This window comes from Cylas formicarius, unplaced genomic scaffold (genome assembly GCF_029955315.1).
Source record: "Cylas formicarius isolate icCylForm1 unplaced genomic scaffold, icCylForm1.1 PGA_scaffold_3__17_contigs__length_32017465, whole genome shotgun sequence".
Taxonomy (NCBI): domain Eukaryota; kingdom Metazoa; phylum Arthropoda; class Insecta; order Coleoptera; family Brentidae; genus Cylas; species Cylas formicarius.
Genome location: NW_026844326.1, coordinates 23,786,363 through 23,808,834, shown reverse-complemented (window position 1 = coordinate 23,808,834; position 22,472 = coordinate 23,786,363). Strand labels below are relative to the sequence as shown.

Sequence of the window (22,472 nt, the reverse complement as noted above, 5' to 3'; positions counted from 1 at the left end):
GTCATAAATTTAATAAAAAAAACAAATCTTTAGCTGAAAAAATTTACTGAATTGTATTAAACAGTTATCGCTTAATTATGTTTTCTAAATATTTTGTACTTCTTTATTTAATTCTGATTAATGTTATCTAAATGACCTGAAAATATTATTATGGAGATATTCTTGCATAACTGCTGACAATCCATATACGTATATTTTTTCATTTTAATTTGCAGATTTCAGATATTGCCGGTTTTTGTCACCGATTTTCTTTGATTAAAAAGTCTTCCGACAGAAAACACGGTTCTTTCAAATTGCGAAAACTTTATCAAAGGTCACGTACGGCGGAGATACGGAGACGAAAAAAAAATGCGCGGAGAACCGCCCTAATTATTTCTTTGAAAGTCTTAAAGTTGTTTGGGGCGCTGCCTTGGCGTTGTCTCCCCCGATCGATCTCGTTAAGCGTGGCGATATATTTTAAGCGTAACGGAAGCTTTTTGCCATGGCAGGAACGAAATCGAGAAACAAAGCGGCCGATAAAAAAGTTTTTTTTTTCGGGTGGGGCTCAGATAAGAAGACGCCTTTCGAAACGCTGACATCAGAAGTGGGGACGGCACCGTTAACAATATTTCCGTTCGCTCGGTCGGGCCAATTTCGACGGAATCAAAGGTCAAAAATTACTTTTCGAACTTTTATACACCGACAATTCTTTTATCTTCATAAAAGATAAACTAATATAAACGAAAAGACCGAGAGATCCCGTAAACGGTTTATTTCTTCTGCGTTGTCTCAGAGTCTCCCGAGACCGAGCGGACCGTCAAACAATATCAACCTGAAACGGAAGCGGACTGTTGAAAACCGATAATGGAGTAATGGATTATTATTATTTTTGACCATAACGGCATCGAAAGTAACCCACCCTACTTTCAATCCCTTAAAAGATTTTTGAAAGCCTATAGTGCAAACAAAAATAATTTAATCACAATAAGACTTTTGGAATCACACTGCAAACATAAATGAATTTATTGCCAAATACAAAAGCGTTGTTTGCTCTGCCAAATACTTTAGATATCATCAGTCATCATCTATCTAGGTAGGAATGTAGAAAGCTAACTATTTGAATCTCTAAGGTCAAAGCTTTGGTTAGAAAAAACTTTCGCACGCTTGATTGGTCTATAACTATATATTATTGAGAAGAGAGTTGGGTGAAATGAGAACGATCGAACGTTTTCGGGAATATTACCCACTTTGGTAAATCTGGCGGTATCTATTTTGTATTATTTTGTTTTGCAAAAATGTACCCAAAAACTAATTGTCCTAGCAAAATACATTGTGCAAGTATGCAAGTCTCTTTATTTAGTACAATAAAGGAAAATGTAATCGTCAAGTGGTAGGAATACATACAGTAAGCAAAATCTCTTTTCGAAATAGCTACTTTTTTAAGAATTGCCCAACCCACAGGAATCCACAGGACATGGTTTTCGTCGCAGTTTAGCGACATTGCCTGCTAATCGAGGTGCTGATGTTATACAATTCAAACGACGTGGTTATTAAACTTCATCTCAAGTGATTGGAGGCTGCATTAAGGAATCTGTTAAGAATAAGATTAATGTAGCTAAGAAAATTCAAAAGTTCAAAAAATATATCACAAACTCAACTTAAAATTACAAATAATTTTGAAATACCTTGTTTACATCGTAAATAATGCTATTGTTGTATTTTATTACTAATATTTAAAAGTAATGTTTATATTTTTCACTTAACGCTTATTTGAGATTGTTAATAAAGATTTCTTATAAAAATGTGATAATTTGTCGATAGTACAACACTAAGCCGGATTTTAAAAAATATGTTCTACGTCGCGAAAGTGCTTTATCGGATTCCCTAGTTTTTAAGTCGAGTTGTAGGCCTACTCTAGTAAAATGGCACTTTGTACTACTATTAGATTATTATTTTCTATCAATAGGTGTGTTTGGGCACTTTGTAAAATCAAACGCCATAAATTTGACGCTGGACAGAAGAATAAGACGATAAAATATCTATAGTCGCAGAACCTCCCTTTATCTACTACTCACGTCGCCGCTCCACACGTAAAATACCATTTCGTTACATCTTCGATCCTGGATGACGACAAGAAATGTTAAAACATTCGACGTTAACGGCCCGGAAAAATTAAATAACATCGACAAATAACCGTTTTATATTCAGTTTTACAATCCGGACGTTAAAAATCACGATGGAACGGGATAAATCCGTTTTACGACCGAATTTGAGTCGTTAACCCTGATATATATAGTGCGTTTTCGATCAAATTATAAACGAAATTATGATGAGAACATTTAATAGGGGCATTGTGGCGGCCCCTAATTATTTATTTACGACTTCCGACGGCGATATCTGGGCGTTATTGAGCCCTTTGAAAGATTTGCAAACGAAAAAAGCGCGTTGGTGATTTAACCATCATGTCCGAGAAGAGACCCAACTAATACCATCCAAATAACATACTCAAAAGAGAACAATAGATAGTTGATAGTTTGAAATGTCATTACTGCAAAATTGTTTTTAAAATTTTTGCACAATGTTAGAAAAATTGAGACGTAACGCGTCATTACTCGAAACCTTAAATCCATCATTGACTACGTGATCAGTCGACAGAAAAAAAAATTGCCTAACAGGGAGCACCTGCGGATCAGATCACTACTTAGTGAAAGCCAAGATAAGCCTTCATTTTCGAAAAACTAGAAACCTTCAGAGAGTTCAAAACAATACCGTGACATCCGCGGAGACAATTGTTACACCAAAATACAACTTTGACCGTTTTAGGGATGAGAGCACAGTATTTCTTTATCAAAGACGGCTCGACAGTAAACTGCTCAGTCCTGATGGACACGCGTTTGACGCAATCTACGAAAACATAATAACGAGTCTAACAGAAGCTACACAAGAGGCAATAGGAATAAAAAAGAACAGCACCAACAAAAAACATTGGTGGAATGGGGAGATGGTTCAAGGAAAAAAACAAAAATATCTGAAATGAACAAGATCTTGAAGAATATAAATACATAAAGAGGAAACTAAGAGTGCAGATTAACAAGGCAAAAAACGAATCTTGGGATAGGAAATGTGAAAAGATTAACAACTATATTGGAGGAAGAAAATGTTCAGAAGTGTGGAAATTTATATCTACTGTAAAGAAACACGAAAAAGACAGGGTCGGCATTCAACTTATTAAACCCGAACAATGGTTAAAACACTACATAGACCTACTTCAGGAATCTAAACCAGAATATTTAACTGAATTTTCAAGACACTTCAAACAATAGGAAAAGCTGTTATGAATCTTAAACCAGGCAAATCTAGTGACCCAGAAGGAATATACTCCGAAATGTTAAAATATGGAACTCACAACCTTTTTACAAATCTGACCATTATTATTAATAAATGCTTGAATGGACATCCCGATCCCAAGGAATGGAAAGTGGCTCTTATCTCCTCTATTCACAAAAAACGAAATAAACTGGACTGCAATAACTATAGGGGCATTTCGGTTACAAGCACAATGAGCAGACTGTATGGCAGAATTTTACGTGATCTCATTGAGGAAGACTATAAAGAGAAAGAGGAAAAAGAACAATGTGGTTTCAGAGCAGGAAGATCATGTACTGATAATGTGTTTACCCTAAAACAAGTTATAGAAAAGAGAAGTGCCAGGAACTTGGAAACGCACCTAACATTTGTTGACTTACAAAAAGCATACGACACAATCCCAGTAATAAAACTATGGAGGATCTTAGAGCAATCCAATATTAATCACACCTACATAGCAACCCTTAAAGAACTATATAGGGAATCAAAATCAAGAATAAGGGTCGGCCAAGGCATTACGGAGGAGTTTATGGTGAATAAAGGACTACGTCGGGGATGCTGTATCTCCCCCACCCTTTTTAAAATATATGTGGCAATGGCACTAAAAAAATGGAAAAGAAAGGTCCAGGGCATGGGAATAGAAATTGATGGTGGATGCTTGTTTACTCTTCAGTTTGCAGACGACCAAGTCATAGTAGCCAATGATGAAGATGATATGCAATATATGAGTCGAAAACTAATAGAGGAGTATAAAGAATGGGGCTTGATAGTCAACATAGCAAAGACAAAGTATCTATGTGTGGGAACTCACTCACTCAGAAATTTGGAATTAGGCAATGGCCAAGAAATCCTTCAATGTCAGGAATATGAATATCTGGGCATCACATTCGACAACACTGGAACAGATGCAAAAGAAATAGAAAAACGAATAGTCAAAGCCAAAAAAGTAATAGGAGCTCTGAATGGTATCCTATGGAGCAAAGAAATATCCAAGAAACGGAGATTTAATATCTATGAAGCAATGGTAAAAAGCACCCTTCTATATGGATCAGAGACATGGAGAATTTCCGAGAGACATAAGAAAAGGGTTGAGGCTGTCGAGATGGATGCAATTAGAAGATCAATGCGCATTTCACGAAGAGAAAGAATAAGAAACGATGCCATAAAACAGCGGATGGGATTAGAAGGCACAATAACGCAGGATATAGGGAAAAAACAACTTACTTGTTACGGACACATGGAAAGAATGTCAAATACCCGATGGCCGAAAAGGATACTCTACTGGCAACCAACAGGTAAAAGAAAACGAGGCAGGCCAAAACTAGAGTGGCAAAAAGCTATGCATAAATGCATGAGTGAAAGAAATCTGACTCCTGAAGCCAATATTGTATTTAAAATTTTTGCACAATGTTAGAAAACTTGAGACGTAACGCGTCATTTTTCTTTCAGATATTTTTCGTATCTGTCATAATAAATTGCGCAGGAGGTGCCAATGCATTTTTTATTCCACATTGTACTGTAATACTATTCACAAATCTTCTGGATTCCTTCTGCGTCGGTTATTATTGAGTCGAACTCGCTGACACTTCGCCAGTCATCTTATTGGCTTCTTCGGGACTTAACTGAAACATATTGATGAAAGGTAAAGATCTGAGTTGAGGTTAAGATTGTTTAGTTGGTTATAGATTTCTATAGATTCTCGGAGTTTTCGCTGTTAGAAGAATTGACTACATGCAAGCATTTTACTTTTATCAAATAAAATTTTATATTCGTTCCGTGTTTGTGTTCGGCACCTGCTGATGTGTTTATTTGCCGTAGTCTCAAGGTTATTTCATGTTCTTTGAGCCTAGTTGATATTTTTGCGTGGAATGCTTTAAACTTTTATCTCAAATGGAATTTTGTCAGATCGAAGATTTTTGGACAAGTGGTAATGTGGCCAGTGATGTTTTGAATATAAGGAAGGACAACATTCATGTGGGGTTGCTTTCGGACTCGTGGTCTTTGTAAGGTTGTGGTGAAGTGTATTTTGACATGAAAAGCTTAATATCTCCAATGTCGAAATTATTAGAAAGGAGAGCAGATGTAAGGTGTTTTAATTCTGGATTCAGTGACGGCTCTGTAAATAAGAGAGTTAATAACCGATGACTTTGAGCCGTATGGTGATGTGACAATGCATTAAGGTATTAGTTTGTATGCGTAGGGCAAACGGAATGATACAATGTTATCTCTGATTTTCACTTTCATTTTAACATTGAATTAGAGTAATCAATAGAAAGTCAGCCACATCACCGTCAGACCCAAAAATCATCGGTTATCAACTCTCTTGTTTGCAGAGCCGTAAAACTATCTCAACCCTAGTCACTGAACCCCCAATTAAACAGCGTTCCATCACAAAATACACCTCACCACAACCTTCCAAAAACAATGACTTCGAAAGCAAGCCCACACTTGCCAAGTTACATTCAAAACATCACTGACCACATATCAAAAATTCTCAAAAAATATAACGTCAAAACCAGATTTACTTTGTGCAAAAATCTCTCAACATCTTCGCTCCGTCAAAGACAAAATTCCGTTTAAGATCCCAGGAGTTTACAGCATTCCACGCATATGCAGCAAAGAATACATTGGAGAGACCGGACGTAAAATATCAACTGTGCTCAAAGAGCATGAATGAGCCTTGAGATTACTATAAATAAACTCATCGGCAGTTGCCAAACATAACCACGAAACAGAACATCAGATTTTATTCCACCGACAACCATGACGCAGGTCTTTACTTTTTACCAATATGGGTATGAGTCATCCGAGACGATGTTCATGCCCCTTTAGTTCCTCCCCCTCAAACAATATATAAGCAGGTACAGAATAGAATGTGAGCCAGTTTCAGTTAAGATCTGAAGAAGCCAAAGGGATAATTGGCGAAACATCAGCAAATTAGATTCATCAACACCCAAAGCAGGAGGAATTCAAAATATTTGCATATATGATAGTAGTTTTTATTTTTATAAGCGCTTATGGTGTAATTTTTGATTTTTAAAATATTCCCTCTAAATCTATTACGGAACAATTTTTTTGCTATATCTCAGAAACGAAAGAATTTTGAAGATTCGTTTAATTTGACTTTTACTAAAATTATTTTTATGCCAGTTTCTTTTACTTTCCTGGCTGTGTAAATTTGCAAAACAACACTCGCGATGGAATTAATTAAAAACTCTCAATGTCAGCCCATCCCGTTCATTGTTGGTGATCCCTTTTAAAAATTCCGACTCCCTAGGGCCTGCCGTCCACTTTGCACCAAAACAACGAAGGTTAAATTCCCATCTAGACCTTTTGTCGATTCCCGTCACGTCCTTGCCCCTCACCGCCTCTAATAATTTATATTTTCCAGCTAGCAGTTGTTCGTCGTTTTTTTTTATCTTTTCGCCAAGTTTCTCCCGAGTTCTCTCTCCCCCTGCGTTTTTATCGAGTGAATAATGTATACAAACTTTTAAACTTTCACCAAAACTTTATCCCACGGCCGTTATAAAATCAGTGTATTTTATTATCGGGCGAAAATTTCTCCTTTTTACCGGATAAAAAAGAAAAGAAATAAATTTCACCCTCTCTCGACCCCCTTTCGTTAAGAATTTAGTTCCGGTTTCGACGCGGTAGGGCGAATAGATTGGGAAAACTGTTAGCAAGTCGACTGAATGGACAGAAACAAATAGTTTTGGTTGGTTTTATGTGCACTAATTAGTTAAAAACAACGATACATGCAAATACTAAGGCCTAAGAAGAGCTGGAAGGTAGAAAGGTCGTTCCCGAAAAAATCATAGATCAGATAGTAGAATAACAAAATATCTATTGTAGATAAATTCCAAAGGTAGAATAAAACTTCAATTTGTTATACGTTGCTATTATTGAAACCACACAAAAAAGAAATGAGTTGTTTTTGGGGGCTTACTTTTCAAAATAAACAAGAACTAAGTTCAGACTTTCACGAAATTATATATATTCACATGATAATTGTTCCGACAACACCGTGTCTTTATCAAATGTAATATTTTCAAACTACCTGCTACTATATATACCGAAAAATGACAATAAAACCTTAATTAATGTTATACTTTTTACAAAACTTCTGGATTCCACCTGCGTCGGTTTATGCTGAGTCGAAATTGCTGACGTTTCGCCAATCATCCTGTTGGCATCTTCAGAGCTTGACTGAAACTGGCTCGTATTTTACTCTGTACCTGCTTATATATTGTTTGAGGGGGGAGCTAATGAGGGGCATAAACACCGCCTCGGATGACTGATTCCCAAATTGGTGACAGGTGACCTGAGTCGCGATTAAGATTGTTAGATTGTTTATAAATTTCTATAGACTCTCGGATTTTTCGTTGGTAGAAGAACTGAGTGTGTTCGGCAACGGCTGATGAGTTTATTTGTCTTTGGCGTAAGGCTCTTTCGTGTTCTTTGAGCCTAGTTGATATTTTTCGTCCGGTCTCTCCAATGTATTCTTTGCCGCTTATGCATGGAATGCTGTGAACTCCTGGCATCTCAAATCGAATTTTGTCTTTGACGGACCGCAGATGTCGAGAGATTTTTGGACAAGTGGTAAATCTGGTTTTGACGTTATACTTCTTTAGAACTTGATATGTGGTCAGTGATGTTTTGAATGTAAGGAAGGGCCACAGTCGCAAGTATAGGATTGCTTTCGGCCTCATTGCGATTGGAAGGTTGTGGTGAAGTGTATTTTTTGATAGAACGCTTAATGTCTTTAATGTGGAAATTATTAGAGAGAAGATTTTAAAAAAATTAAAAACCGCGTTTGTAAGTTTGAGGGAAAAAAAAATCTCGAAAACCGTTGATGATATCAAAAAATTATTAAACCAAAGCGCGCAGAAGATTCTGGCCTATAAACTTCTACTGTTAATAATTTTTCAAAAATATACAGGTATTCCCAAAAAATTGGAAATTGGGTTCCTCTTTTAAGAAAAATTGGCTATAACTCTTTTATCACATATGCTGCTGGAGATATTGGAAAAAATCCATATGAAAATCGCAATTTCTCGCACTGCGTAGTTTCAGAAAAGAATTATTTTCTTAAAAACCATTTACTCCAGTGCTATAACCCCTTTTTCGAACATTGCTTGAACTATATACAGGGTGTGTCGTTCATGGGCAAGAAATCTAAAAAATACTAAACATTTCCGTTTTTCTGGGTAAATTATTGGCGATAAACGAAAAATTGTTAAATATATTGTAATTTTATTGAAACACTGTGTCGAGACAAAGCTTCAGGTTTTGTCTATCAGGACGCGCGAGATATTTGAAAAAATATCATTGGAAATCGCAATTATTTGTACAAATTTTGATATATTTACGAAAATTTGCCGTAACTTTGAAGATCGCCGAGACGTGGAAGACAGTTTATACAGGGCACAATAAAATTACATCGATTTTGCAAAAGTTCCATAGTGATCTGCAAGAACGTGATAGAAAAACAATGCGTCTCCACTTAGGACAAGGAAGCACGAAGCAGCTTCTTTATGAAATACAAAGCTGCTTTACGCTAAGCGCTACGAACTTGCCCCGCTAAGCGACGATTTTTTTATTTTTTTTTCCATAAATTTTGAGTTATGACAATCCCGAACTAATACAGAACAGTAAAAATCATTCATTAAGGATTTAATTCTTGAAGTTGATTAATTAATCGATCAAGCCATCAATAAATGCATCGCAAGAAACCAACTAACCAACAGATCGGAGGATCGACCAAGTGCCAATCAATCTTAAAAATAAACATTTATTCAAGGATGGACCGAACAATAAATCAATCTATAACAGTGCATCATTTGATCAACCAAAGTATCGATCAATCATTAATCAGGCAACCTATTAAAATTTTAATCAATCATGAAATCAATTATAATTTTATACTTCTTTTTCCCGCTGGCATTTTTCGAAATAATAAAATAAATAAGAAAAAGATCTAACAAACATTTGTTTATCATCTACGGAATAGAGTGAACTGATCGAGGAGTGGAGGTGTGTATCTCCTCTACGGAAATAGTTTTACCATAAAACAAAGAATTGTTTATCGGAACTGAGCATTTGCACTTGTCTCGGAGAACCTCTCCCGCTAATTGCACCGATATTCCGAATATAATTTTTCCATTTAACAAATTAAATTCTCCAGTTCCGGGAGCGTAATTAACGGGAATGGCGAATCAATCTTTGGATTTCGTTTGCTTTATCTCTTTGGGGATTTGTCCTTCTATATTCGGTACGGCAAGTCCTTCGATTAATATTACGATCAATATTTTTTTTTGTACTTCGTTTTAAAAGAAAAGTAAAGCAAAATAGACTTTTCAATATTTTGGAAATGGGTGGGTTTTTTTTTTTGCAAAAAAACCTTTTTTAAGAACAATGTCATTTCAAAAATTCACATATGATGAAGACGCTAGGGATTGAAAACTTTATATTTTTTTGCTGCACTTTACTTTACTTTACTTTACTATAATATAAATCATCCATATTAGTATCCTATCCTGTACTTTAATGTAAAGTTTAATTGAAATTTTAATTTAGTATAAAATTGAAGACAATTTAGTGGCTGTTTTGCTGAATTCCTGAAGTTTCTTTTCAATTAGGTTATATAATTTTAGAGACCGTTTACACAAAATGCACGAATTGTTCTTGTAAATTTTTAAGATTTGGCAGCCATGATCCCGGGCCTTTTCTTTTCAATTAACATCGTATAATATTGGGAATCGTGCGCGCGTAAATTTAATGGGTATATCGGTTTGGGGTTAATCAGTTTAACTGGGTAAATGTTATTTCGTCAAATTATCGATTTTGCATTTGCCGCCAATCATGTCCCAACTAAAACACTCCTCACGCCTCTCGCCGTTCTACACAGATCATTAAACCAGACGCAGATAATCGAAAACCTCCCAATTCGTTTAACGTTATAATGATTTTTAACTCACACACACACACACAAATGCAGTGCGCAAATATCCGTTGGCCCAATGCACGGTTTAATTTGTCCCTTTTATCAAAAACAGCAGATTATCCCGAAAAACTTAGTACAAATATGTAATTTATTTGTAATTTGATTAATTTTTATTGGTTTGACTGATTATTTGTTGAAAATTGATTAAATGATGCACTGTTAGATTGTGTCATAGATGATTAATTGTTTAATTGATCGATTGGTTGGTTGGTTGATTGATTCAATGATTGATATGTGTGAATAAATGACGTAGTGATTGAAGATATATTTATTGAGTTATCTATCGACTTATTGATTGGTGCATTTATTAAAAGGTTGATTGATTATTCAACCGAAACATTTCATGAAATTTTATTTAGTTTGATTGACAATTGATACATCCTGTACTGATTGGCTGAGTCATTGAAGATTGATTTTTTCATTAATCGTGTTAGTGCAATTTTATTACACCACTAATATCACTATATTTTATATTTCGCTGGACTCATATAGTGTGACGCCCAGTCCGATAACTGTGTCGACCGAACTTTCCCGAACGAAATCGAACATCTTGCCGCCAGTGCAATGTCGACAATCACAACAATATCATTCATTGGTAATGGCAATAATTCAATTAAAACCTGAAATTCTCAAAACTTTTACTGGTCCCTCGATAGATTGATTGGCTGGTTGTTTCGTTGATATATACGCTTATCGGTGTTCTTTTTTTCTTAAATAATTTCATCATTGAATAAATGTATATTATATTTTTACATAGTGAATTGTTTATAAGAGTAAGTTTATACTATGAAAAGAACCACAGTTCACAAAAGAAATAATTTTGTAGTTCTATGTAACAAATACAAGCAATTAATAATTTTTAAATTTAAATCCCCTCTGAAACGCGCTGTCATTGGTTGTGGCAAATTGTGACGTCAATTCACTCGTTAGACTACTCGCCAGCCGGACGGTGGTACAGAGAAGCCATTAGACAACGACAACGCCTTCTTCCCGTTAGTTTTAATTTTTGAATTTAGTCTTGATCCTGTCGCTTGCTTTTGTTATCTTGTGTTTAGTATCAAAAAGAAAGTTTTGAAAATGACCGAAGCCAATTTTCTAAAAAGTCAATCTAATAATTTACTTAATGCTTATGGTGACATCTTATACACAAAACATCGAAAGTTTCTCTTCTGCTTCTTCAGTTTATCTGGTGTTTTACAGGTTGTACTCAGAACACGATGGCACGATTTGTAATATTGTAATTGTAATAACTGGAATTAATTAAATACGAACATACCTTCACACGATCCAAAAATAAACTTAATAATATAATTCTCGGCCTATAAGCTGAAAATAATACTATAACATGTCGCCGTATCGATCGAAAAGCAGCGGTATGACGTCACGATCATTCCCGCATGTTTAGTTTCGTTTAAAAGGAATAGCCGGGTATCAAAACTTGAATTATTTATTGCAACTTAAATACTGAGTTTTAAGTTTTGGTTAGTTATTTTGGTATGCGTTATTATAATATACCTAAACAAATGAATTAAAGAAATAGAAAAAATCATGTAGACTATTGGTTTACTGATATATGCGATTAATTAACGGCATTGTTGGAGGATCAACTGACTACTTTATATCTAAATACCTCGGCATGATGTTCAACACAAAATCTTTTACGCATTGTTATAAAAATAGTATTTTAGAGTATTTTAAAAAGCGCGTTGTGCGCGGCAGATGTTGAATAGATTTGTTGAACGTCGCTGGCCTGCAAAGGAATCTTCGAGCTAGACAACGGCTTCCATCATCGCTACCGACAACGCCTTGATATCGAGTTAAAATTCCATTCCGGAAATCTAAAGACGCACACAATGCGACGACGCCGTGCGTCCCCGGGAAATTCTCTGTAACAATATCCCAAAAAATCCAGTTTTCATTCGGAGAAGATAGAAAATCCACGCCCGGTTCTCATGTTAAATTCATGCCGAAATTTTCCGGGAGAAATACCAAACGATACATGTAAAATGTTTAAACGTCATACGAGGAATGCGAAGAGATTGAGCGACCGCCATTGGGCTACCAGTGGCGTAGACGGCTGTCCCAAAAAGAGTTTATATTTAAAATAATATACGCTACATTCAAAGAATCAGTAGTTATTTCCTCACGAACTCCGTCTGAATGGCACACGACCTCTGGTGCTGATTTGGGAAGCACGAGTAGCACTAACTAGTGAGGGAGCAAGACAAAATAAAAGACGGAGCGTAAACTAACCCTTAGCTTATATTTCACGCAGTAAAACGAAAATTTGGATTTTATTTTTCGGCGGGTGTCCGCCCTTTTGCCCCGGAACACCATAGGACCGAATGTGTACATTTTATTTTCCTTTTACGGTGACAATAAAGTGAAGTGTAACGCGGTGTAATGTAGTAAAACGCGCCGCGTAAAAATAGATTATGCATTTAAATAGGCCTCGTATTCGAAAGTAATGGAATGGAAAACCGATATGGGCAACTGAACGCGTCACGGCTCTCCCTTTCTCTCTCTCCCCCTCTCGTTCCCAGTCACGGGTTCTCTCTCCCCTTCACGAGCCTTTCTTTTGCCCGGTTTGCCGGTAGACCTGCCTCGCTGTATGCCGAACAACCGGGAAAAAATACCAGGCCTGAATGGAATAATTTTAGCTTTGGTTCGGTTGTGACGTGGATGATTTCGATTTTGTTTTTCCTCTCCCTTTCTCTATCCAGAGCGGTTTACTTATTTTAGAGCCCGACTGTTACAAAATATTATTTATGGTTATAGTCAGATGCTGAAGAAATTGTCACACATTACCATTACTATATCTTAGTAATACACAAGACGCAATTCAGGAACCCAGGATGATATAGAGCAAACTCAAGACTGCCATAAACATATTGAAATTGGATAATTAGTTAACTACTTAACCCACCTTGTTCTACAAAGTTGATCAGCAGACCACCCAGGCTCAACAAATGAATCAACTTTTTTTTTGTTAATATATAATATAATAGCAGAATGTCAGATTCAAACTGTTCACACAGTTGATGATGGATACAAATATATCGAGATTGTTTTTGACTTTATAATATTGGACAATTTTAGACATTTGAGGAGAATGCTCAGCCAAGAGCAGCAAGATTGACAACGAAAAGGTCGCGAAAATCAAAAAACTCTGCACCTATCGCTTTGTCGTCTCTCCACTCGTGATATCAAATGTCCCCAAGGAAAGCATCCCGCCTATGTTTGCCCTGGGGTTCGAGTGTTATTTAATAAAGGTCCGCCTGACGTCTGCCTATTAATTTTCCGTCAACCTTTCAGGTCAGTCTATTTATTAGCCCAGCGTATTAGAAATACAAACAAACAAACAAAACCGACGACTCGGTGCGTTGTCATCCTTCGGGAGACATCGCTCCTCCTAATGGCGCCCCCGGACCCCCAGGGGGACCATTGTCCCGGGATAAACTCGGCTACGGTTTATCTTGATTGTTTAGGGTAATTGGATTTTTTTAAGTTTCCGGGTCAATTGTCGAAACGACCTTAGGCGTATATTAGGCAATCCCCGCCTATGTGTTATGGACAGGGCGTTTCTAACCAACATCAAACTTGTACGCAATGAGATCAATACGATATTAGATAACAACTAAAAACTGTTATTCTTAATTTTTCATGTTCCCTCCAACACTTTGAAGAACAGCTTTCTTCACCTACCACCCGACTGTTAAAGAAGTCAGAGTCTCTATCTAGTATCTAGTCTCTAAATAAAATAATATGTGACTTGCTATGTGATTAATATTATCTTCTCTTCTTCTTCTTCTTCTTCTTCTTCTTCTTTTTGTAAGGCTTTTGCCCTGTACCCTGCAGTCAGAGACGTAGCTGGGAAGATGAGCTCCAGCTCTCATGCCATTGTAGCGGTGGACGTCCAGGAGTTCTGCTCGATCTTGGGAGACCATCGCTTGCAATTTTCGACAGTCTGTGGTCATCCATCCATTCAACCTGATCTCTCCATTCGCGCCTTCTGTTTCGGGACCATCTACAATACCAAAGTTCTCTGATTTCTCCGCTTCTTTAATGGTCCCTCAGTATGTAGCCTGTTATAGATCTAAGAGTTCTCACCTCTGCTGATTCGGATGATTCTTTTTGTTGTCGAGTTTTCCGCTGTTGTTTTTACAGCGTATGTCATAACGGGCCTCGCCTAGGTCTTATATATGCGACTTTTACCTTCTATGGTCATATGTTTGTTTCTCCATATTACATCTCGCAGGTACACTGCTATTAAGGGTGCCTTGATTGTTTGGCATTTTACTTCTTTTTGGAGATATCTACTGCTCATGACGCTGACGGGGAGATAATTAAAACTCATGCATGACCTGCTTTACAGGTTCATTGTATATGGCCTTTTGGCCTCCTGGGCTCTTTTGATATCGTTAGTGATTTAAATTTTGCTACCGATACCTCCATGTTGTACTTGCAGGCAATGTTTTCGAACTTATAGAGCATTCTCTGTAGGTTGTCTTAGTCTACCGATATCAAGACGGCATCGTCCGCAGAGCAGATTATCTTTATTTCTTTGTTCCCTAGTCGGTATCCCTTTCCAATATTCTTCACTTCAGGTATTAACTCATCCATAATCAGATTTAAAGGGATAGGGATCAAGCTGTCGCCTTATCTTGTTCCTGTCTGCATGGGTATTTTGAGCGTTTTTCTGCCCTCTGCTTGAATTTGGGTCATATTGTCGGCATTTAACTCAACTACGATTTTTATTAAGTCTGGCTGTACGCCCCTTTTCTTGAGAAGTCTCACAACATCAGGGAATCTTACGCTGTCAAATGCTTTTGTGAGATCTAAAAAACATATATACGCTATTTTATTGTCTTCTATAGACCTTTCAACAATCTGCCTGATTGTAAAGATTGCCTCTATTGCTGACCTATTTTTTCTAAAGCCCTGTTGTGCTTCACCCAGCCCACGAGAAGATATTTCATCTTACAGAATTTTGGTGAATAACTTCAGTATTGAGATTAACAGCGTGATTCCCTGATAATTTTCAGGGTCTTTTTTGCTTCCTTTCAGTTGGTACTTTGTTGGTCTTAATTATTTTATTAAAGAATACGTTCAGCTTCTCCGGAATGCAGCAACTAGTTAGATATTTCATCATCCCCAGCATACGTGCGGTTTTTTAGTTTCATTGTTGTTTGTTCAATTCTCTCCTTAGCCACGATCCACGGTTTCTGAGGGACGCTAAGCTGTTGTTTCTCAATGTGTCAGGGCTGTAGAGTTGACAGAAGTATTGTTCCCAATCATTGAGTGTCATTTTTGTTACATTTACCTCTTCATTAATTGGTCAATTATAATTATAATAATACTTAACTACTTAACTATATATTCACAGAACAACAAAGAATGCAAAATTTGTAGTATACATCTAGCTCAAGTTCAGATACATATTTTTCAATTTTTTTAGAAAAATCTGCACATTGGGTGAGTTTTTCATATCGGAAGACGGCATATTGAATAGTCTCAGGCCATCATTGAAAAGACTTTTTTGCATATGTGTTGTTCTGGTTAACTGAATATCGAAGTTGTTTTTAGATCTGATATTACAAGCATGTTTCATGCACCTTGTAATTAAATATTCCTGTAAGTATGGGGGTAGCAATTGCTGTTGAATCTTAAAAATCAATACAATGTTAGATATTTCAATGGTCTGGGACATAGAGAGCCAACTAAGCGATTCAAGCATAAGCCGCACCGGAGTGTATCGGGAACAAGATAAAATAGTTCGCATATCTTTGCTTTGCAAGATTTGAAGTCTTTGTACTTCTGACTTGTTACAAGATATTAGAAGTGAATTGCAATAAGCAAAATGTGGGTATACTATAGTATTGAATATAAGAAGTCGAGTCCAATGGCTAAGATTTTGAGAGACTCTTCTGAGAAAATCTATCTTCTTGTCAATCTTTGCACACATGAAGTCAACATGCTTGGAGAAATTAAGTTGCGAATCAAGCATTACGCCTAGATATTTCATTTGATTAGTATACTCCACTGGCTGATTATCAATGTATATTGGATAATTACTTTCCAGGAATAATTTGCAGATGTATTTAGTACCAAATATTATGTATTTAGTCTTAGTTACGTTTAATTTTAATTTATTGATGCAAAACCAGTTGTGCAAAAGGCTGAGTTCGAAATTTATTGTTTCAGCAAGTTGATGTATATGTATGCTTTGTTGTTGTTCATGCATGTAAAGTTCCAGCAACCAAGCCTGAGTGGTTTCCAAAGTCGGGTCCTTTTCTGCGGCGTGTCGTCAACTTTTTTTCCAACTTTGAGCACTTTCGTACCCTCAGGCTGGTCGCTAGCCTTACCTGAGCTTCCCTCCTCTTTTATCCGGGCTTGAAACCTGCTGTAATTCGAATAGGCTACTCGGTTCACAGGCAGCTTCCAATAATTTGATAGCGGCTCGAAGTAGGTCCGTGGATTTGACAATACGACAGCAGAAATTAATAATATGACAGTTATACCCTTTGTGAAACGAAAACCATATAGCCACTCACGTTTTTGACATCTTTAACTCATTATATTCAGAAAACTAAAAGCAAAAATTTTATTATTACATAAAAGAGTCCTTTAAAAAGATTCTAGAAATTAAAACAATGTTACAAAGCAGAAACACGAGGTACAACGCGTTCCAACATGGACTTCAAAAAAACGCCCTCTCGGCGACGAAGAACCCGAAGTCCGTAACGAAGCCGTTACGCGTTTCACCCGGAAAGGCCCGTTATGGGGTTTAATTAAAAACCAAACGACCGCATATTTTCCCACACTTAATCTTTCATCTCTGGCCGTAGTTAGGATCAGTCGAGCCCGCGCGACATTGCCGCGAAACATACAATCGAAAATTCTAATACCGGAAATCCATCAGGTTTAAATTAAAAGCTCCGTCGAATTTATTGCCCCTATCTGTGTCGAATATCAATGCAGAACAAGGGTGTTTTGCCGCCGACGCCGCCGCGCGCTCCGACGGCAGGGTGTGCACTTGACACCCCCGGTTTCTATTAATTCTATTAGTTTATGTCGGCGGCATTATTTGTATTGGTGTGACCCGAGTCGAGCCACTTTTGTCGTTTCGTAATTTATGTAATTTAATATCGGAACACCGATTGGGACATTTTTTATTAATTTTAACTGATACCCAGTTCAACCAGACGCTTTTAGACGTTTTATGAGAACATGGGCATCATAACACGTAGGATTATGTACCAAAGACAATGGGCGTATGTTTTTTCTCCTGTCTCCTGGTTTTAAAGTGGTAGAAACTTGAGTAGGGACCAACATCTGGCCAGTGTAAACAAATAAAACTGTTGGACCCTTTCAGAAGGTAAAGTCTGTTCATAGATATAAGAAAGTGACTAACTGATACGAATTAAGGAAAGACCCGGGTAAGCTGTAAGCATGAAATATAGCCAAACAGGTCCGTACTTTGCTTAGATACTAAACAATATTTATTTATTTATGTATATATTTATGTTTAAATATAAAAAAAAATACAAATAATTTTTAAATCAGCGGTGGTGTCTTCATGGTAATCCAGAGAAGAATATTTAATATTTTTCACAGACAGAGAAAGTCCATTTGGAATCCAACCAATCTTTAGAGCCAGCATGCAAAACAGTTATTCTTTTACCTCTTTTTGATGGCGCGTTTGTTTTACACTTATCAGTTGAGTCAACCCAACCCTTTTCCGGGGTATCATAAGTGTCGAACCAGGTTTCATCCAAGTAAATAATTGGCCTTTGTTGTTCTCTGTAAATCCTATTTTTTATAGATATTCCAGTCGCCATTTCCGAATTCTAAAAGATTCCATTAAAACTTGCCTTTTGTCAATTTTTTAAAATCTAAAACCCATAAGGTAGTTCTGCCACATTTAACACGGGTTTCATTTTTTTCAAGCCTCCTCCTTTTTTCCTTTTTTTCCTCGCTGAAAGGGGATTATTCACAATTTTCCATACGTTGTTGTTGTAATTTCCGTCAATGTGGCTGTTTCTTCTAAATATGCTTGCTTGCTGGCACCACTTTCAATGAGAGTCAAATAAGCATTGTTTATAACTTCCCTAGTCTCAATAGAATAGTGTTTTCTACATTTGGGCGGGTGCATCTCCTAAGATACACTAGACTCGCACATGTTTTGCATAATTTGCACAGGATTCAACACACGCTGTATTACACACGAAATATGTATGATTACTAATAAACTTAAACTAAGTAGTATACCAAACCAAAGAATATTGAACACAGGTAAATTTAATATTTATAAATAAATATAATATAAAGAGTTTTCGTTAGGTGTCACTTTGGAAGCTGTAATTTTTCGACATTTGACAAGTAGAAAGTACGCCATTGATAAAAATGGCACGATACAACAAAGTTATTAAAATTCACTAGAAAAATGCTGCAAATTTGGGTGGTGATGGAAAATTTTCATAAAAAGGATATGGTCCTGCAAGTGTAGCCGACGTGGCTATTTGGATGTTTTCCATTATTAACGGCATACCTTCTTCTTTAAATGAACATCCTGATCATTTATCTCAGAAAATACCATTTTTCTTTGAATATCAAAATACACCTCTTATTGGAAAACAGTTTAGTTACGAATTTAATGTGACTCAAACGAAGAGAGAGCTTGATAAACGCGTGACTGAAGAAGTTTGTCGATATGTTGGAGTACTATACTTTTTCGTTTTTGGGTACATTTTTGGAAAACAGCACCAATATACTCACCGAATGACTTGTGAGTTCACATATACGTGATGGTTGCCAAACCGTGACTAGAGTATCGGAAATGTACCGCATTGATTCGTGCGTGAGTAACGAAGACGACATCTTAAAGTTCCATTCGTGAATAATTGGCAATTTTTGAATAAGGAGTGGATAAAACATATTATTGCACTAACCTTATGAGAGGAGGAGGATTCTGTAAAAAATTGCTGGCACTGATGAAAACCGCAGTTTTTTAAGAAGCCCAAATAACATATACATATATTTAAGAAAGCAAGAGAGTGTCTTCTAGCAGGAACAATGGATATCTTTGATGTAAATGACATTCGTTCCTTAAACTTAAAAATCATGCTTTAGTTACTTAGGCGCCTGAAAGTTTGCGTCATCGAACTTATACTTAAATTATTGTAGGGTAACATGTATCTTCAATGAGATCCAGCTCAACCATTACTTCCAAATTCAACAGTATCCTTCTCTTGAAGAGTTTTGTCGCCAAACGTCTGGAGAATTGTCAATGGTTTATTAACATATTCCACTTGAGACGTGAAATATATGTCGACGTCATCAAAGCGTCAAAAAAGCGTAGCGATTAACTCCGGTCGAATGAAAAAGTATCGAAAAATTATTTATACGTCGGCGTCGATGAATTTGCTTTGCATAAATAACGACATTTAAATTAGATTCGAGTGAAAAGCTGTGGAGTTTTGCCGGGGGTCGCCCGGGTCCAAAAATGGCACAAAAAGTGAACCGGAATAAAGAGATCATCAAGGTATTTTCGGATAATGCCCCGTAATCCGACGGGTAAGGGCAAAATAAAATTTTCGCTTTGTTTTCGACGGGATTTAGCTTTGTCTTTTTTTTTATTTTAAACAAAACGACCGAACCGAGTTTAGTTGATTTACGTAGACGTTGCGTTTCATTTAATTATGTACGCCAAGTTTAGGGAAAACTTTCAAGGGAACAGCACGAATTTACTGATGGGAAATTACGGAGAGCTTAAAACTCCCAGCGGACCGATTTCATTTGCCTCTGTTTGGAAAAAAACGTTTGCATGTTTGGCTTGATGGGACAAACTTAAAAATGTCTCTATTTAATATCACGGACTCGAGTTTGCTTAAGATTAATTTCATTTCAATTCATTGCAATCATTTTAAACCCAATGTTGTCATAACAAAACTGTATATGAATAAGAATAAGAAGGAGTAAATCAACAGAAAAGAAAATGAATTACTTTGGTATAATACATGAGTAAAATTTCTATGTAATAATCGCCATTAAAAGTGTGTTAAAAATTTGCAGTTGGTTCAATATTGTAACACTGAATACAATTCTTATTAATATTCTCTTTTCATGTCAGGTGGGTTCTGCTGTGGAATTCGAGTCGCTCCTGCAGTGTTCTCATTGCGACATAAATCTTAGAGATAATTTATCACTTAATGTCAGTGAAGTGTACGTTACTTATAAATTCTTTAGTCACTTCGCTTCATATCTACTTATATTTAATTTGCTTTGTTCCAGAGAGTATTAACCATCATAACAAACAGATGTGTAACCCATTTTAATCAATCTTATCAATTTTACAATTATTCTTGTCCAATGTTTTCGGTGAATGACCTCTTCATGTAAAGGAACTAACAGGTTTGCCCACAACATAGAAGTTCGAAATTTATTGTTTATGTTCGAAATTGTAATTCCTGCTTGAGTCGACCCCCATTTTAAGGGATACTAAAGTTATACAATTTAAAGATATAAAGGATTTTCATTCTTAAGAGAATAAATTTAAAAAGCGATACGAGTTATCGGAGAGGATCGTAACGTCACCATTAGTTGTCGAAAGTGAAGAAGAATGTTGCTAAGTTTAATCGCCTTCTTATTCAAAATGACTATCGAGTAAGGCAGCTACAAAACGTAGTTCAAGAGACAACATCGATACAGGCATTAACGAATCTGTATTGCAAGTATTTCTATGTGGTCGTGAGTTAATATTTTTAGTTTTCAAAACGCTTTTTTATTTTTTGTAGCGAAGAATTGAATCGAAATTCGAAAACCAAAAAAAAAAAATCAGCGATGTTAAGAAATCTTCCGAATTATATCGTTCATCCCTCTTACGATCTGCACATTATTCGCAGCTTGGAAAATATTGAGCCGTTTCCTCGGAAGGGTTTTAATCTATGCAGAATCACGAGAACATCGGGTTTAATGGATCGAGGCGGAACATATCGGTGAAATATGCGAATCGCAGCAAAATCGGGAAAGTTACTTACGCTGGCGCGGCGTACATATATACCCGGGTAATCCGGAAGTTTCGGTGTAAACCCGCCCTTTTTTGTGCCTTTCTTTTTGATTTATGATCCGTGCCGCGAATCTGAATAAAATTACGACGATATGAGCATGAGATATTTCCATGGGAACTTGTTTCTTTCGGCGATCGCCAAAACTTTACCCAAGCCTTATTAAATCTCCCTACGTAGATAAAGAACGGGGAGCGACGAAGAAAATCCGTACCGCGAACACCAATTAGGGAAGTTTATCTTTTACCTTTGATGTCGAATTTCGAAGAATGCGCCTCCGTAGGCGGTTTTCCGATTGGGGACGTTATTAAGGCGCCGTCTTTTGATGTCTTGAAAACTTCTCTACCGTCGATAAGGCGTCACTTTTTTTTGTACTTCTCAGAACGGTATCGGTTTCTCGTCTGAAGGTTAAACGTTATCGGCGAAAAGTCGAGAAGAAAATTGGGAAAAACAAGCGAATTCCAAATTTACCCAATTTTACGGGCGAGCTCTCATATCTACGACGAGCCAACTTTGTACGTTGCGGGTCGTAAACGGCAAACCGTTTTACGACGCTATCCTTAAAAGTAGAAATTTTACTCCCCCGTTCTTTGATTCGTCACATCGACTTCGGAAAAATTACCGGATTAAGTTTTACGACGACCGCAAACCTTTTACGGGCGAAAAATACAAAATCTAAAACCGCGTCTCACCTGTAGATGCGTCGTAGTTTCTGAAGTCGCACGATCGGCACCGAAACGTCGCAAAATACGCGCAACCCAAACAATCCGCGATGTCCGAACCGAAACGTCGGGTTCGTTCGGACGTCCGACGTACTCGCGGCAGCGTTCAGGAGTGGGATGGACGTGCCGATAGCGTCGCGATGCCGCTTGTAACTGAAATCCAGATTCGGGCGTCCTTTACGACGATCTACACGGACGCCTGCGCTACGTTCCGCGTCGTGTTTTGTTCAAACTACAAAGTACATAGTATCGGCTGATAATAGATAAAAGATTAAGATTGTTCGGGTCGCCGAATTAATGGAGCTCCCTAACTTCGATGCTTATGATTCGTTTGGT

The 22,472-nt window shown here is 36.9% G+C and overlaps 1 protein-coding gene across 1 annotated transcript in view; it reads right to left on the bottom strand.

Moving 5' to 3' along the window:
* The window catches only part of LOC132699574 (uncharacterized), a 430,959-nt gene extending 408,708 nt beyond the window's left edge, over nucleotides 1-22,251 (bottom strand). The window contains exon 1 of the mRNA XM_060666367.1: nucleotides 22,107-22,251. The gene's annotated coding sequence lies outside the window, so the exon portion shown is untranslated. The remainder of the gene's footprint in view (nucleotides 1-22,106) is intronic.
* Nucleotides 22,252-22,472: the final 221 nt, after the last annotated feature.